At 42.3% G+C, this 18,499-nt stretch overlaps 1 protein-coding gene across 5 annotated transcripts in view; it reads left to right on the plus strand.

The window, feature by feature from the left end:
- The window catches only part of RBM47 (RNA binding motif protein 47), a 77,698-nt gene that overhangs the window by 21,608 nt on the left and 37,591 nt on the right, over positions 1–18,499 (plus strand). The window contains exon 1 of one of the 5 annotated variants that reach the window (XM_064418327.1): positions 13,837–13,989. The exons of 3 other annotated variants lie outside the window; for them this stretch is intronic. The gene's annotated coding sequence lies outside the window, so the exon portion shown is untranslated. Of the gene's footprint in view, positions 1–13,836; positions 13,990–16,776; positions 16,836–18,499 lie in introns of those variants that run through there. One more of the 5 variants, XM_064418330.1, reaches the window with a different exon arrangement.

Raw genomic sequence — 18,499 nt, forward strand, 5'->3', positions numbered from 1 at the left:
TTTTGCCACAAGGATGTGCTGAGACCCTGGGTAACAAGAACATTTTAGTAAATTCCCTAATCCCTAGGAAAAAAGCAGCCAAAACACACGTGATAGTCAGCCTCTGGCTGAGTAGGCTCAGGCTCAGGCAGAGATCAGCATGGGGTTTCTTTGATTCAGGTCTATAAAATCCAGGGTGGTGTGAAGTGGGTGGTTTGGGGTGAGCTGTTCACAGTCTCTCCCAATGCAAGAGGTAGTGACTGTTAGACAAAAATTTAGGAGCCATTTTCAGAATGAAAGGAGATATTTCTTCATGCAGCAAATACTGGATTTGTGAAACCCTTTACCGAAGGGTATGGCAGTTGCAAAAATTTTTTTCAGGCACTCGAGGGAAGACTGGGCAAGTACTTGGAAGAGAGGTCCACCACTGGGCAGTCTAGATCAGGCTGGAGGAAACCCCTGAGCTGAAAATGGTTGGAGGCTGGGAGACAACTTGCAGAAAAGATCAATTACATTCATCCTATTGTTGCTATTCTTCAGGGATCCGTTTTTCGTCACTGCTGCAGACAGGTTACTGGGCTATATGAGCCCAAAAAAATCTGAAATAATAACACTGTTCTTATATTTATTTGAATTGTGAGCCAATTGTGTATCAGTTTTCTGATGTGTAGATTAATTTAAGGTTCTCTGACTTCCCATCTTCCCAGCCTGAGCTGGAGGGGAGAGTGCTGCAGGGAGCAGTGGTGCCATAGTACCTCTGGGCAGCAGGTGGTTCTGTCAGCTGCAGCATGGCTACAGGGTGGGCAAGGGCAGCATTGCATGATAGTGTATTCTGTCTGGGGTCCAATAAATTGCAGGCTATGCTTGTGAAGCCACGTGCTATAGTGCTCCCATTTATTTACACTAGGATGGTTTTTTAACCCTGCTAAACTAGCCTGACAAGATTGCCCTAGCCAAGAGGACCTTCTCTGTCTCTTCTGTTACACTTTGTCTCTCTTTTTGTGCATAGGAAGACTCAGAACTGAGATCTGTGCTTTCTTTTATGAAACTAAAATAATTTTTAAAAAGTTTATGGATTAACAAATGACCCCAAGTTCTTCCTTTGTCCTCCAAATAAGTAAAACACGGGTCACAGCAATACAGCAAAACTTGGATTGCCCTTGCGCTTGAGAACATACAGCAAGAAACATTATACTCGGTAGTTTAAATTAACTTGCTTATCTTCAGACTACCAGAAAAAAAAGTACTATTTATCCCCCTGTCTTACAGAGCAGGAAAGATAAGCACTTTGTTAAAAACATCAGTGCAATTCCATTGCCTTAAAGTCTGAAGCTGTGAGGAGGGGAAGCTCTGCCAAGCTGTTTCTGGCTCATTGTGTTTTGTGGGTTTATCATCTGAGTGACAATGTGGCAAAGTATATGAAATATGTGTTATGAAGAAAAAAACACTCTGATACTCCTACGGCTTAGTAAGTAATTGTAAAAATTATTTAAATAAACATTCTAAAATTTAAAAATATAATAAGTAGTTTTGTTTACAAATACTTTTTTAAAAAGGGTTACTACAGGTTTTGTGCACACATGTATACAAAGAATCATGAGAATTGTGTCCAGTGTGTGCAGAGATGCATGTAGTCACAAAATGTGAGCTTTTCTGTGGCTGCAGGGAGCTAAAGCATGTTTTCACATAGGCTTTTTTTGAGATATGTACATATCTGTACTGCCTGGAATACAGGCTTTTATAAAAGTTTTATAAATTGTATATGCATTATTTAAGGTTTTATATAAGTATCAATTGTTATAGAGCTTCTAAGTTTTGTTTCAGAGGGGATAAAGCAACTTATTCTTTATATTAGTCATGTTGCTTGAAGCTCTGCTGCGAAGCCCTCTGAAACAATACCTCTACCTTGACTCTAGGGGAACTGTGCTAATTTGTTTTAATGAAGAAAGCAGACTCATTAGGTTAAAAGAAGTTGTGTAAACCCATGATCTGATATCCCAGGGATGTCAGTGGGTTCTGACTGACACATGAATTTTCATGACTGAGCATGGTATTTTTCTTTAGGTTAGAAATGCAGACATTTAGCTTGGATATTCCTTCAGCATCTTTTTCACAAGGCAAAAAAGGATCTTGGAGACACAGATTTCTAAAAGAATATCACCAAAATATGATAGGGCTGAAACCTCTTTTTGAGTGACTGCCATAGTCTCACCTTTTCCTTCTTCACTCAACTGGAATGAAATCAATAGAAAATTTATTTTCTAGAAACCAGATTTCCAGGAATGTGTTCTTAATGAGGCCATGAGAATTCCTTTCACCTTCTCTGGGGCATCATTTATCTTATTTCCTTCCTTGCATATACTACTTCACATAGGTCTACAGGTGGCAATGGAGGGATTTTAGCAGAGCTAAGACAATACAACCTCTTGCCTCCATTTCTAATTATCATATAGAAGGAGCAGGAATGAAGTGAGCTTTGCTCTAACAGTAGCAATTCCTTAGTACAAGTCTGCAGTTTCAAATCCATCTATCCTTTGCTTCTTCCCTCAGAGATACAGCATCACAGCTGAGAGATCTGCACACCAAAGGAGCACCATTTTATTTACTGTTCCTTAACAAATAAAGCAATCAGGAAGATGCTAACATCCAAAACATTGACTAACACACTGATGAGAATGAAGTTTCAACAAGACTTACTCCATTTTTGTACAAAGGATCATGAAAGGCTCTGCCACACAGACTGATTCACAGTCTGGAATTTCAGGCTCATACACAGTGTGGTGTGATCCCACAAGCTTATATTTATTGATGCTCTGCCTTGTTCATGTTTTTAGTGTGTTTACCACTGCAATAAAATAAAGAATTTCACTGATGATTTACTTAACCACAAGCAAATGAAATTATATTCAACCTATCAATAAAGTGACATCAGTGAGGATCAAGAAATGGGCTCAGCAACTTGGATTCAATCAATAACTGAACCATGGCATCCATGCATTATAATAACATCTAAGTGTCAAATGTACACATGAAAAATAGCAGCAAATCCAGAAGGTGCATTTTTTCCTTCCTCTGTGCTTTTATTTGTTTATTTAGATGGTCTGAGCTGCCCTCACTTGTTTGTGTCCAGGAGTGACGGTGTTCCAACATGCCGTCACCTTCGTTCCCAGAGCGGCCTCTGGTGAAGAAACACCTTTGCCTTTCCCCTGATGTGCTGGGTTACTCCTCAGCCCAGGAGGGTGGCAGGCACTCCCCAGCCCTGGCTGCTCTCCCAGTGTCCTCGTGGCCGTGCTGGCAGTGAATGCCGTGTGCAGGCAGGATCCCAGGAGATCAATCTGCTGTGGCAGGCTCGCGGGTCCAGCCCCTGAAGCGCTGCCCCAGCCTGGAAGGGAGCATCCAGAGAGGAGTGAGGCTGCCAGAGCTCAGCTGGGAGGGCAGGCTCACACCAGCTACGTGCTGTATCTCTGAAAATGTGCTGCATGGCAATTCTTACCTTGGCTCAAACAGGCCCAGTGTCTAGCAGGAGATAATCTGTTTCTTCCAATGAAGCAAGCATAAGTGACAAACATGAAATTTTTAGCAGCCTTGGCTGGCCCCAGACAGAACACAGCAGAGCCATCGCTCTTTTTTGTGCTGGACCTGGTCTTGTTCTCTGCAGTTCTTTGCTTTTGAGAAGTCCGTGTCCCCACTGCCACCCCAAGCAATGGGTGAAGATGTGGAAACATTTTTCATGATTTGGAGCCCCTTTCAATTTTAATAATTAAATATATGACAGCCTTCTGACTTTCCCTGTGATGAATGTTGCTTGCTGCTGGTACATTTTGTCTGGAGACAGTATTGTCCTTTACTAAGAAGAAAAATCTTTAGTGGCCAAGACACTCAGTTTCCCATCCCTACACTTTTAACCAGTATCTGACTAATGTGTGAGATCAGATAAATGGCTATCCTATCACTGAAAATGGTCACAGTAAGCTTAGTGAAACCAAGTATTATTTTTTAATTCCTGACTTTAATCATTCCAGTGTTCTTCTTCAGAGCTGACTGTGTGTTGAAGGAGGTGAAAGCACCACGTGAAAAACAAGTGAGCTGGGATTCCTTCAAGGGAAAGGCTAAGGAAATGTACACCTTTAAGAGGATTTGAAAGGCCACAAGTACGTAGGTGTAACATGAAATACCAACCATCACTGCAGAATACTTCAGGATTATTTCAAACTACCAATCAAGTTTCAGTCTAGATTCAGGTGATAAATTGTAAAAAAAAAAAAAAAAAAAAAAAAAATCAATCATGAAAAACCCTGCTAACAGGTTTGTAGCACTGTTTTTACAGTTTGTGTTCAGAATTTGGTATTTTGATGGTGATAAATTCAATGACCTAGACTCTGCCTAGCAATCTTTACTAAGGCATCTTCTAAGACCTTTCTCATAATCTGGTGATGCTTGGAGTCTTGGTAATCATTAAAATACGATTCATGGTCTCCCTTCACAGTGGTCTATGATATCCATTTAGGACTCTTTGTATGTTATTTCTGAGCAGCTGTTTTCATGCATTTACTCTGTTGTTTAAAAAACAGGGGGAAAATGTAGCTTTCCATGACTGATGTGCAGTACCATAAAAATGACCCAGCTAGGTGGTTCACAACACAGGCAAAATTTCAGTGATTGTCAATATCCTCATGGAACAAATGGAGTTGTGTTGAATCAAATTAAATACTTTCAGGTGTTTAAGTCCTCACTGCTTAGGGGACTATTTTGAAAACAAAAAGCCAAAGAGTGAACTCTCATCAAATTTGCAGATGGCATCAAGCTGGGATGTGGTGCCATCCCTAGGGACCAAGAAGTGTGTCCATAGAAACCTCATGGGGCACAAGGCTGAGTGCAAATGCTGCACCTGGGAAGAGAAGCCCCTGGTACCAGGACAGGCTGGACATGGAGGAATTGAGAATGGCTCTGTGGAGAAGGACTCGTGGGTGCTGGTGGATGAGAGGCTGGACATGAGCTGGGAACATCCTCTCAAAGACCAGTAAGCCAACCACAGGCTGGGCTGGATCAAGAGAAATGTGGCCAAGAGGCCAAGGGAGGTGATTCTCCCTCTCCACTCCTGTGAAACCACACCTGGAATGCTGCATTCAGCTCTGGAGATCTCAGCACAAGGAAGGACATGGACCTGTTGGAGCAAGTCCAGAGGAAGGCCATGAAGATGATCAGAAGGTTGGATCACCTCTCCTATGAGGAAAATCTGAGAGTTCAGGTTGTTCAGCCAGAAGAAAAGGCTCTGGGGAGATCTTATAGCAACTTCCAGTAACTAAAGGGAGAAAGATGGAGACAGATTTTTAGCAGGGCCTATTGCAATAGGACAAGGGTAATGTTTTTAAAGTAAAAGAGGGTAAATAGATATATCTGTATCTATCTATCTATCTATCTATCTATCTATCTATAATATAGATATATCTATAGATAAAATATGCAGACTAGATATAAGGAAAAAAAATTATGGTGATGGTGGTAAAATGCTGGAACATGTTGCCCAAAGAGATGTTAGATGCTTCATCCCTGCAAGTGTTCAAGTTCAGGTTGGACAGGAATCTGACTAACCTGATCAAGTTGATATATCTATTCACTGAAGGGGATGGTCTAGGTGTCCTTTAAAGGTCCCTTCCAACACAAATTATTCTGTAATTTTATAATTCTAGTATTATAAGATCTTGCTCTAGTACAGATGAAGCTAAACTCAAATGCAAACTCTTGTTCTATGAGAAGATTTGCTCTAAGCAGAAGACTTGCAAAAACAAGATGGTCCTGGGAGTCCCTCCATCTTGTGCAAAGATTGTGAGAGCACAATGTGTAACTCCAGTTCTAATATGAATTAAGTCCAAGCCTGAAATCTGGATTGTAGCCTGCAGCTAAGCCAGGCTAAGACCCAGACAACCACAAATATCTGTGACTGTGCTTATAAGCAGATAGCACTTTATTTTCACTGAAATGCATGTGTAGAATAGCTCACAGTAGTGAGTAGAGCAGGGTTCTGTATATCAGCTCTCAAAATACATTGTCTGCCTATGATGAAATGTTATAAAGTGAATTCTGCATAATCTGGTGAAAGGTTTTTAAATTCTAAAATCTTAAACAGAAGGAAGATGAATTTTGTAGCTTGGGAGTTTGAATCATGATTTTCTCACTAGCCATGCTGCTTGCCTCAGAACAGCTAGATTGAAGATCAATTTGCCACTGAGCTCAGAAAATGCACCAATGTGCTTGCCAGAGCAGGCATTGCAGATTTGCTCTTAAATAATTTCTTTGCATGGAAAAATAAACCCACTTTCACTGTTACTAGAAGGTTTAAAAAATAGAAATACCATAAAATTACTTTGGGGAACTGATAAAATGGCTAAATGCTGCAGTTTTCTGGTACAGGACATTGTGTTACTCAGCTCTCCAGCTTTTATACAATAGATGGGAATGCTACAAGCATAAACTATTACTGGTTGTGTATGCATTGGAGTAAATGATATCTGGTTTCTGTCCATACATAGAAAAAAAACAAGTTTAACAACATATTTTGTTTGCACATGTGATGTAGTTATTGTAGAGAGGGTATCACTGGTTCTCCTAGAAGCCTTTTATATGAATATTGTTAATTAGTATGAAAATCTACTTGAGGGTATTTTCATCATACACAGGAAAAAGCTTCATCTGACATTTTTCTTCCTCAGCCGTTACCCCGTTCCTCCTCTCACCCTGGCAGCAGCCAGACCTGCCCTCCCCAGCCCTCCCTGCTGCCCTGGCAGGGCCCGTCCCAGCCCGCCCATTTCTGACCCTGCACCGCTGATTGCCAGCAAGGGTTAACAAGCTCAAGTTCCTGCAGACTGCACCCAGCACTGCCTCTCTTTCCTCCCCCTGCTCAACCACCTGTACACTGCTCCCCATTGTTTTCCTCCCAGAATTTTGCATCTCGGGCTCTCTCCTGCTGCCCCAAAGATCTCTCATTTCTCAGCACAGTGACTCATTCAACGTCCCATGTCCCTGTTAGCTTTCTACCTTCTCAGCCTCACAGCTTTGCTTGACGTTTTGGAAGTGAAGCAAGACTTCACCCTGGTCACAAAAATGCTCCCTAACTGTTCAAATCCCCATAGGCAGTTTATTTTCTGATCTTCAAACCTCTGAGCTGTCATCACTTCAGTTTTCCCACCAGTCCCTCTTGAATAGTTTGCATCCTTCCAGCTTCACCACACTAGGAATTTTGTCCCTAATATCCCTTTTTAAATGTGGTCAGGCTCCGTTGCACTGTCCCCTCTGACCCTTTCCCATTTCTCTCTCTAGATGGACTCCATTTCTTCAACTTTTGAGCAGTCTGGCTTCCAGCACCCAGTGCAGTGGTGCCAGATGCATGGCTTGAAAGCACACTACCCACCAATTCTTCCTTCACCCAGGGACTAGATGTCCTTTTGGTTATGTTCTTCCAGTACACTATTATTTTATCTGACTCACAGGCACATCCTTCAGAGCCATCATCTGCACATCCTGTATTTGCTACTTCCTCTTTCCAATTCAGCCCTCATTTTCTCCCTTCTCACAAGCATTACTATGTCTCATCAGCTGTCCCTCCAAAACAATGTACTTCACTCCAGCAGCCAGGTTGCCCCATCCTATTTTTTTTCCCTTCAGAAACTGTGGATTTCCTCTTGTCTCATCTACACACGAGTTGCCTTCCAGCTCTATCCCACCTTCTAGCTCTATCACTCACCCTGTAAGCAGTTCCCAATAATCGTGCTCCACCTGAACCATACATGTCTTAATCTCCATGATTTTTTCTTAACTTCCTTTCAGACAATTATGAAGTCACTCACTCTATCCTTGGCATCCTTGACTAACTCATGTTTTTGTGGTACCCCATCTACCTCCCGCTGTGTCTTAGCCATTCTGCTATTTCTAGGCAGGAAATATTTGGGTTACACCAAAAGAGAGAAGTGAGAGGCAGACAGACACCTCTTACCAGCAGCTGATAGGAAAACCACAAAGCAAGAGGTCCACTGTGTGGGTCCAACCTTCAGATCTTCATCCCCTTCCTCTACAAATGTTTTTCCTTGTGCCTTGAATTTGGTGATGAGGTGGATGTGCTGTAAAAGGCATCTGTGTACTGAAGCTTTGGGATGTTTTGGGCTGCACTGAGATAATTAAGTAAATAATAGCTTCCAAATATGTAAGTACAGCCCTCAGGAACTGGCCTCACAGAGATCCATATCAATATCTCCTCTGAGATTTTGAGTGAAGCAAATAAGAATAAAAATATTTCATTCATCATCTTGGCAGCATGTTCTGGAAAGGCTGATTCAGACCCATTCTTTTCCATTCTGCTATAAAATCTCTGTACGTACTATCTTCTTAAGTGTTATTTTAAATTAGAAATATTATTTGTCTCCTGAGGTTCATTCAAAGCAACTAGCTGCACTTGTGGAGTCTAATGAAGGTTCTTTATGTCATCAAATGTTAGGAACAGAATTTGAGAGCAAATATTTGCCCACATTTAAAATAAGGTGCTAAGGACAGTGTAAGAAGAATGCTCAATGCTAAAATGGCTACAGGCTAGTTTCAGTTCCAATGTTAATGCCCAAAAAAGTGGAATTAAAGTATTGCTAGCAACACATGTATTCTCTTTTATTAGAATAACTCTAACTTTTTAGAGATCCATAGGTCCAGTCAGCTCTTACAAATAATTTTAAAACCTAATGTATCTTGACATAAGGATAGATAAAGGATAATAGATAAAAAATAAATTAATGTGATGGTCCCTGCACACCAATGCCCCACAGACACTGCTACCTGCAGCCAGTGCCACTGGGATATGGCTGCCAGGGCAGCTGTGGTGGCACAGTGTTCCTGAAGGCATCTCCTCCCAGACCTGTCCATTTGCCCCTCTGCACCTGGTCTCCTCAACTGGATACAAGGATCCAGGGATAAGATGAGGACATTGTTAAATCATCCAGACCACAAATACCCCTCCCAGCTGTCCAGTTAGGATTCTGACTAAGTGAGCACCACCAAAGCCTGAGCTTCTCCCTGTTTACATTAAATTGCCACATCAGCAAATCCCAGAAGCAGCTTAGATGAGAGACTTTTGCATTAAAATCAAACCCATGGGGTATGTACATCCCTGATTTTAAAACATTGAGTTTCCCAGGTCCTTTCCTAAGAGCGACTGTGGGTGGCATCACAAAATGCAGCAATACATGTAAAAGTGGTTTAACAGCCGTGTGTTCAGAAGAAGGGAATGTTTTGAAATACTTGTCCACAGCGTGAAGTTGCCAAATCACAAGTGTAGTGTGGCCTTACAAAACAAGATAGAGTAAAAATAGGCAATACTCCCTGAAAGCTTTGGATGATAATGTTTCGTAATAGTATTTTTGAAAAAAAAGTTACAAATAAGGGAGTGAACAAGAAAGGTGGGATATGTTGGTTTGTGTCTTGAAAAAAGGCCTCTTTTTGTAGGGTGTTTTCTAGCCTGATATATTATTTTGTATCAGTGTTGCCCATTCTTTGTTAGCAGCTCTACAGAAACTGCTTGCAAATGTTCTTTCCCATCAACATTTGGTTTCTCTGTGAATCATGATCAACTTTTCTTACGTATCATGTGTATTTTGCAAGGTCTGCTCCCTCTAAGGGAATAGTGATGACTTCAACTCCTATCCAGTGAAACCACAAGCCAAACAGCTCTGGGATCAGCTAGCAGCAATGTTTCAGTTTCCTTACCACCTCTTTATCATCCAGAGGGGTATTTTGTCAAGTGCTGAGGACTCATTCTCTGATAGATGAATATCTACAGGGCATTTTGATCTGAAAGCTCAGCACAAGATACTAAATTATGGACCAAAAGGATGAGAAGGTATGGCAGGACTGTAGATCTTGCACTGCTGGCAAGTGCAGGTAGGATTTCCAAGAGCCCAGATATCCAATCAAACCCACATCTGGAGAGGTGTCCTCATGTGTGCAGCATTCAGGCCACTGTTGAAATAGTGCTCTCAATTCATACTTCAGGTCTCTGCTGTTTTACTATGATAAAGATCTTCCACAGCTCACAGCCATTATTTCCCCCTCCCACCTGCTTTTTAGCAGCAGCAGGTAGCTGCTAGTCCTTCTGCTCCAGAGAGGGGGATGTAGATCCTGTCGGAGGAGATCAGTGCTCTACCTGTATTTCCTGGGGAGGTGGTTTCGACACGTTGCTTAGGGATGGGTCTAAACATATTCCTAATAGCCCCATGTGCTCAGATGCCGGTTCTTTACTGAGAATGGAAAATTTTCAAAGCCTCCGCTGTAGCCCCTCTGGATCTGCCTGTACTCTGTTCCAAAGCAAGTGTGGCCCTGCAGGATGAAATACAAATGCATGTCTTGAAAGAGAACTGGAACAAAATTAAGCCCTATTTAAGATTCACAGAAATTTCCCCTCTGTTACCTGATACCCATGTTTTAGTTTTTTCGTTTGGTCTCTGTGTTGTTAAGGTTGTTAAGAATTTGTAAGTAAATAGGTGTTTCATTGAAAGAGCTTTGTGAATTTTAGGTGCTTTCTCACTTTTAATTTCCCTATGTATTAGTTGCTCCCAAGCCAGTATGAAGTTATACGATGTCTGTATCAAATTAATGTTTGACTTTTCAGCCTGTATGCTGCCCAACCCGGCACCTCCTCCATTCGCAGTAAGCAAATATGCAAGTGTTACATTGCCCTTGAAACCTGTGCTCTGTGACAAAGGTTGCAGGCTGAAAAGAGACTGAAATGCCAAGTTTCCATGGGCCCCAGTCCTTTCTGTGAGCTGTGTGTTAATGAGAAGCCCACCCCAGAGACCTGCAAAAGCCTGGTGCAGCGCACTTGGGACAGGTGACACCAGGGCAGACCTGGCCTCCTCAGAAGCATCCACCTCTCTCTGAGCCCTGTGGAAACCTCTTCTCTGAGAGAGGAAAATGTGTGAATAACAGATTGAGTTTTCTCAAGGTGATGGCTATACAGGGAAGGCTCTTTATTTATTTCTTGTGCAACAATGAAAAAAGGTTTGGTTTCTGTTCCTTTATATCAGCTAATCTACAAGGACATGTTCAGAAGGAGGACCCATCAAATTTTTCACTGCTCTATTTGCCATGGGGGACATGATACAACTTTAGGTGTGTTGTTGTAGAGCCATCATTTTTCTGTGGTAGCTATACCTGGCAGTTACAACTGATAACTGAGTTTCTTCGAAGTTCTCTGGCCTTGGAGTGTCAATACAACACACTATTTGACTCTCTCAGGCTTGTGCCAGGCTAACATGATTTGTAGAAGTGTTAGCACTGTGGAAAATTGAGTATTTGTACAACCTTCCCATAACAGGCAGTAACCTTGTCCATGCTGCCAGGCAAACTAAATTTGGGCTGGCACCATAACCCAAGTACCAGTGTGCTGCTCTTCTACTGCCAAATCTCACCGCTGCAATCTCAGTTTTCAACTTGCCAAAGACCAGACCATGACATGGAATACAACAGTGACAAAAACTTTATCTGATGGAGATGTGTGGCCAGGTCTCCTCTAGAGTCTTCTGTGAAATGCCACTGCAGCCATGAAACATCAAACTGGCAAAAGTAAATCTTTTCACAGAAACATGGTGTTTTCCAACTAAGTTTTGTTGGGAAAATCTGAGAGATCTTGAATGGGTTCCTTATCCAAACTGAAGAGAGAAACAGCTTGGCTGGACCTTCTCCCTTGCCTATCTAGTGAACCATTGAAATCAGCATTCGTTACCAGGTAGAGCAAGACTGCCATGAGAAGTTCCTACTCCCTAAATCTGGTTAGGCAGGGTCTTAAGCCAGATAAGCTCTTTCAGATAAATCCCCTCCTTCTGCCTGGGGTTCTCAGAGTTGGTAGCCACAGCTGAGACTCCAAGGAGCTCTGTGGAATAGCAGGGTGTTCTTACTCCTACTGCAGTATCAGCAAGGCACAAAGAGGTCATCATGATGTGGCTTACAAGCCCAAGAAGCTGGCAGAAGAAGATGAGTCCCTCCCTCCCCTGCACAATTATTGCACTTTTCCTCACAGGCTGGGAGCAGATGCTGTAAAGCAGCTGGGACGGATTTTCATCCAGAGGGTGTACATACAAATTGATGTTGGGAATTCATGAGGCTCATGCAAAAGATATTGATCAGTCTTGCAGGTTGTCCTACAGCAGCAGGATTGTGTCTAGCAGCTGTAGGGAAGTCCACATGCCTTTTCTAATCATGGCAGCATCCTGCCCATTCCCAGTAAAGAACCATCCTAGCAGGCAGTCACAGGCTGCTGCCATGGTGCCATAGTACCAAATGCATGAGACATTCTCCTTCTGCCTCTCCTTTTCCAGGCAAAAGGGGAGGGGAGGTGAATGCAGACTGGCAAGAGGGAGCAACACACCTGAAAACACACAGAGCAAATGGACCTTGGAGAGCTGAGCAGACTTTTGTGTGCTGGGCACACTGGACATCTGGTCTAGGCTGTAGCCACAGGGCTTGTGTTACTGCAGCAAGTGGCCATGCATCAGCCCCTGCAGGTTTGCCCTGGGCTCTGGGCAGTCCTGGCTCAGGGAAAGCACTCCTGATTCCAGTGACACATCTGCTCAAGTCAAGCCACAACCTATTGCTGAAGCAATGGTGTCACATGTGTGTGCAAGCTGTTGAGCTGGATGGAGCTGTGCTGCTGGCCACCAGTGAATACACACACAGCAGTGCACCCAGCAGGCAGAGAGTGCCTCTCCAACATGACTGGACTCAGCTGGTGTCCTTCCACCCAGCATCCCTGGGTATGGACATCCCCTACCCCTTTGCAAGGCTGTACAAGATCTGGATCCACAGCAACCCCATCACATGGACCCCATTACAGTGATCATTGTTGCACCATGTGGCAGGTCTTAGCAGCTAATCTGACTAGCTGGAGCAGCTATGATGTAGATTTTCTCCTTAAACATGTACATTAAAATACATACTGTTTAGGCTGGTGATCCAAATGAGATGAAATTAATTGCTCTTCCCCAAACCAGGATTGAAATCTCGCAACAGACAAGGCAATATCACAAAACCAGAGCATATAACGTAGCCTTGATTTTCCCATTGTTCCTCCATGAGCAAACACCTGTGTACCAGGTCCAGAAAATATCTCCCATGTTGGGGACAGCCACTCCATGTTGAGTCCCAGCCTCTGGGTGCTTCGCAAGTTCAGAGGCTGCCCTTTCCTCCTCAGGGAGCAGCAGTGTCACCTTATCAGCATTGCTCAGTTGCCAGCCCATTTCATCTGTCCTCTGTAATTGTTAACTTCCTGAGAACAGGAAACCTCTGTTTAGCAGAGGTAGGGCTTTAACTCTGAGGCACTCCTGAAAAGCCAAGACACAGGAGTAGAGCGAGGTGTTGCAGATTGTTTTGGCCATTTCTCTCCCCTCTCTTGGTGTTTAGGCTCCCTTTGCATTATTTTATCGTGCGGTTCTGGTCTTTTTGTTATAATTTTGGAGTCTTAGCTGCTATTTATCTGAGTGCTGTCTCATACAAAAGATTTACTTGGAAATTTATGTACTCCCACAAATTAAGCATTCACTCAGCCCTCAGCAAGGCACACCTAGGCTTGCCTGCAACCTTAGAACAATACACAGAAAGGTTATCATGACTTACCTGCCACAAATTATCTATTAATAGCACCGCTTATGTACCTTTTTTTTTTACCCTTCATGACATGCTTTCCCCAGATCTCCCTCTTAGCAAGTTTTCACTTTCTTGAGTCCTTTGTTTTCCCAGTGGAGAGCAGGGCAGGTAGAAGAGGAGCGACCTTTCCAGCACTGGCTCTGCCCCCGTGGCCCCGGCACTGCCTTCTCGCACAGATGTTTGCCAGGAGGGTGGGACACGGGCTGTTCACAGCCTGGTAAAACATTGACCAGCGCGGGCAGCCGAGCTGCTGGAAGCACAGGGCTGCCCAGGCAGGCAGGCAGCGAGAGCCCAGCGGTAGCCAGTGCCCACGGGAACTCAGCAGCTTCTCCCCAGGTACCGTTTTCCACTTTCATTTTCCCAGCCTTGAAAGGCAGAGGGGCAATGGTGCTGGGTTATAGGGTTTGCCAAAGCTTGTCTCCCTGGAAGTAGTAAGGGGACTTAGCCTTGTTATTTTGCTGTTTGCTTTTATCAACTTTTAGTTGGCTGAATGGTGTCCTCTAGAGCATGGGCTGATTAACTAGTTGTTTGGATTTTGTTGTATCTTCAAATAAACAAAATTAGTGCATTTGAAAATGTCGTTGTCTTCTAATAAAACTCAAACCTGACTTCTGCTCTTCTAACTGAAGAGTAGGAATAATAGTCAGAGTTTTTAATGAAAATGTGTAATCCAATTATTGCAACAGGAACGTGGGTAGTGACTCATGCTGAAAAATACTTGCTGATTTTTGACCGAGCTTTGCAAAAATAGGCAAAGTGACTAATTTTTTCAAGTTTATTTCCATGTTCCTTGGAACATGGACACTAGAAACAGAAAAAATGCCAGGATTTAAGTTCCTAGTATGCATATGCCACTCAGAGAGGTTTAGATGAATAGATTCAAATAATTGTTTTAATTTTGCTCAGTGACTGAAAGTTTCTGCCAGGCAGTGGAAACTGACTCATTCATGCAGGAGCCATCCTCCATGTGTGCTTTGCTGATCTGGATGTGTCTTCAAAAAAGTATATATCGTGACTCCTCAGAAATTACTTTTTACACCCCAGGCAACTGTCAAATAATCCTGAAGAGGGCTCAGTGTGAAGTGAATGACATGTTGTCTGTATTCATGATTTAATATCGATATGTTTTGTGTGCTAAACAAAATGCAAGAGATTTTTTTTTTAAATAGCCTGTTGCTTCCAGTATATCAGTGTCTGGCCCTGGCTGTGCTTGCTTCATGTTTAGATCCTTCCTGACGTGACAGAGATTTTCTTGATGTGTTTGCTCACTGTGCTTGCACACTACATGATATTTATGCTCAGTACTTGCTCTGTGGTGTAAAGTTGCAATGGAGTGTGGTAACTCATTTACTTTCTTAAAAATAGTCTGCGTGGCTCCAACTCTTAGCAGTACTAAAACTCCTTGAGAAGAGTGCAAGGAAAGGTTGCTGGAGAACTAAACAAGTGGATTCCCACAAAATGCTGCTTTAAAGGACTTTGGCCAAATATGATTCAATAAAATTTTTGGTAAAGGCTGCATGATAGTTTCAGTCTGTTGGTGAATTAGTAGACATAAAGCATGATATGATTAAAACCTGTGATTTTCATCTGTGTCATAGTGTTGTGGGATTCTTGCCCTCTCCTCCTAGGACCAGTATTTGATAGTAAATTTGGACTGATGTAAAAGTTTCTTTCACAGTAACAAAAAAAAACAAAAAAAAAAAAACAAAAAAAAAAAAAAAAGTGGTAAAATCTTATCTGACAGTTCACAGACAGGATCTGTTCAGTCCTTAAGTCCTGTTTGAAACAACATTCAGGATAAGGGAGCCATGACAATCTGTAAATTATGAACAATTTAAATTGTTTCACTAAATAGTAACATATCAACGCATGCTAAAATGAAGCAAACCGGTTTCATCCCCTGTGCTTGATTTTCAGCACAGCTGTTTACCGAGTTTCAGTTGGTTGAACCTGTGTACATAGACTGAAAGGATCAGGGCTGCACAGGGATCACGAGGACCATCTGGTCTGCAAAACCTTCAGGATATACAAGGTGAAAAAGACTGAGACTGGTGCTTAGACTGGGCTAGTTGTAGAGTTGCTAGTTAAAAACAACTCTCTCCTCACCCTTGAAGGCAGTTCCTGCGACACAGGCATTAACGCTAAACCTGTATGAAATAAAATGTCCTGGGTCTCACAAAGTTCACATAATGATGCTATTTTAAATTTCTAATTTATATTTGAACCAGAAATTGCCATGTTGAAGGGGTATATTAAGTGGAAATGATCTCTTCAGATACTTTGGGAGTGATGCTCCCAATGTAAGGGCCAGATAGTTGAATGGCAAAAAAAGAAACCCTGCCTAACAAAAACCCCCGTGCACCCAGGGTAGCAGAATGGGCATTGCAAAACTCTGCTGTCTCTTCCCGGAAAGTGTCAGGATTTCCCAGCTTGCCCATGCTTGCCAGGCCCCACAAGGTGAGCAGTGCCCCTTCGGAGGCTGGGACAGCCTCAGCCCCTGCTCTGTGTGGGTGAGTGACAGGGCTGTCCCTGGAGGATGCCAAGAGGAGCATCCAGGCCTGTTTTCAGTGACCTCCTGCACTCGAGTGCTCGTTCTGGTGGCTTACATTTGCTTACTGTACTTGTTTGTGTAGCAGCTACCACACCACTGGTGAGATTCCCCCTTACAAAGATGTTGACAACAAATCACCCGGATCAGATAGGTAACTTGTGTCTTGCTGTGCTGAACCTCTTTGTTTAAGAGCCCACCCCAAATGAGAACTTTGTAGTTACTTTTTTTCTCCCTGACTGCCACATGGCAGCTGATTATGGCCATGGCAGATGCTTGGGCTTGGGGCAGAAGAGCAAGAGCTCTGCAGTCCAGCAGAAGACTCATTCCTTCTATAAAGAAAAGCTACTGACTTCCTAAATGTTGGACAGTCTTCTCTATAGAAGTCTACACGTACACGACCCACACAATCAGAAAAACCTCTTTGTGTCACTTTGGGAGCAATTTAAAACACTGGCATTCCAGTAGTTTATTTCCTTAAGGCAGAAGCGTAAATCTTACCGGGGGACACTCTCTTTTATAGGACTGAGTTTTCTGAGGGAAGCTATTTATTTTTTCAGAACCAATTGAAGAAGCATATTTTGAGACAATAAGCTGACGTTCCTCTCTCTGTTGCAGTGAATGAAATTATCAGGTAAAATGCAAACATTAAAAGACAGTGATTAGATACAAGCAAACTTACTTTTGCACATTTCTAGCTGTGCAGAAGTACTAGTGATGCTTGATGAAAACCCCAGCTTTTCAATTTTGCTAAAATAACACAAAGTTAACCTATGAATTGCAGCTGAATGTGAAATACAATTTCCATAAAATGAAGGAACTTTAATTATTGTAATTACAAAAATTATTTTGTGCTGCATGCACGTATATGTGGTTCCAATGGTGCCAAAGAGAAATGAGTGCTTAGATCTTGATTTAGTTTTTCCTTCTTTGCAGTGTGTGCTTTCAGTGATATTTCTTTATGCAATTTTTGCTTCCTGTAATAACTTTCAGAACTTTTATTTCCTCACAAGTCAGATGTTGCACAGATCAGAGTGCAGTACATAGTTGATGATTAAGCATATCTACCCAGATGAATGGCAGTTCTTCCTTTCCCTTTCTGGTGCTGGGCCTCAATGGTTCCCTGTAATTCCAGCATTAAACAACTGTCAATATCAAACACCGTTTGCTTGCACATTAGAAGGCAGAAGTAGAAGTAATAACAAATAATTCTGCATAGATGTTTTTAATGGCTGAACTAAACCAAGGCTTACATCTCATAGCACAGTATTCTGACTCCCTGCAACCCCCAGCATATAAGGGTGAAAAGCAAAAAGACACTGAGCAAAAGTGCCATAGTGCCATTGAACCTTTGTATTTTGAAGGAAACAACTTTGAGAGGTCATTAGATTGTATCTCTTGCATCTAATGAGTATTTGGCTTAAAAATAAAAACACATTGTTCAAACCAAATCTTTTTTTGGTTTCTGAGCGAAGAGTCAGCCTCTACCAAGTTCTCATCCCTTCTGAAGAATTGCAGAAAACAATCATTATTCCAGTCTTTCCTACATCCTGCAAGGATATTATCAGACAAAATGCTGTGGTACTATAGCAGGTTTTAATGGTCTCCAGAAAATTGCACATCTTGCTGTTATCTTCTTTCCTTTGGGAAATCTCTGTTACTGTGACTGGAAACAGCCCCCACAACAGCCTTAAACAAACTGTTAGCTGGGATCATGCTAAGCTTTACTGAACAGAATACTTTCACCTGAAAAATTTGGGATGCTTTAAAAGGAACACTGCTATGTAAAAATTCTGTAATGCACAGAAACAGCTTTTGCCACCCTCGTTTATGGCACTTTTGTTCATGCTTCTCCAAGTCACAGCCACTCTGTCACAAAGCTCTTCCTTGAGTGGTTCCCAGAAATGATCAAACCACACCTGTAGTTAGCTCTGTATGGGCAGACAACTTTATAAATCTGAAACAAAGGACTTGACAATAGAAAATTTGTGGATAGGCATCTTCAGTATGAATTTAGCAGGATTACTTGGTCCATTGGTGTTAATCAATGGGAATAATAGATAAAATCTTGATTCTGCAAACCCTCCTCTATCTGGTAGCAGGTTTATACCTGTTAACTTTATCCTGGGAACCGACATTGCAATTACATCCTACATGCTGAAGGGACTGTGCTCATGAGTAAATCTGAAAGGGCAAAGCATGCCTGGATCATTGTATGGACGTAACATCAAGGATAGCTCTGAATGGATTGCCATCAAAACCAGGCTGTATTACTAAAAATTAGTAGGATGTGCCTAT

This window comes from Passer domesticus, chromosome 4 (assembly GCF_036417665.1).
Source record: "Passer domesticus isolate bPasDom1 chromosome 4, bPasDom1.hap1, whole genome shotgun sequence".
Taxonomy (NCBI): Eukaryota; Metazoa; Chordata; class Aves; order Passeriformes; family Passeridae; genus Passer; species Passer domesticus.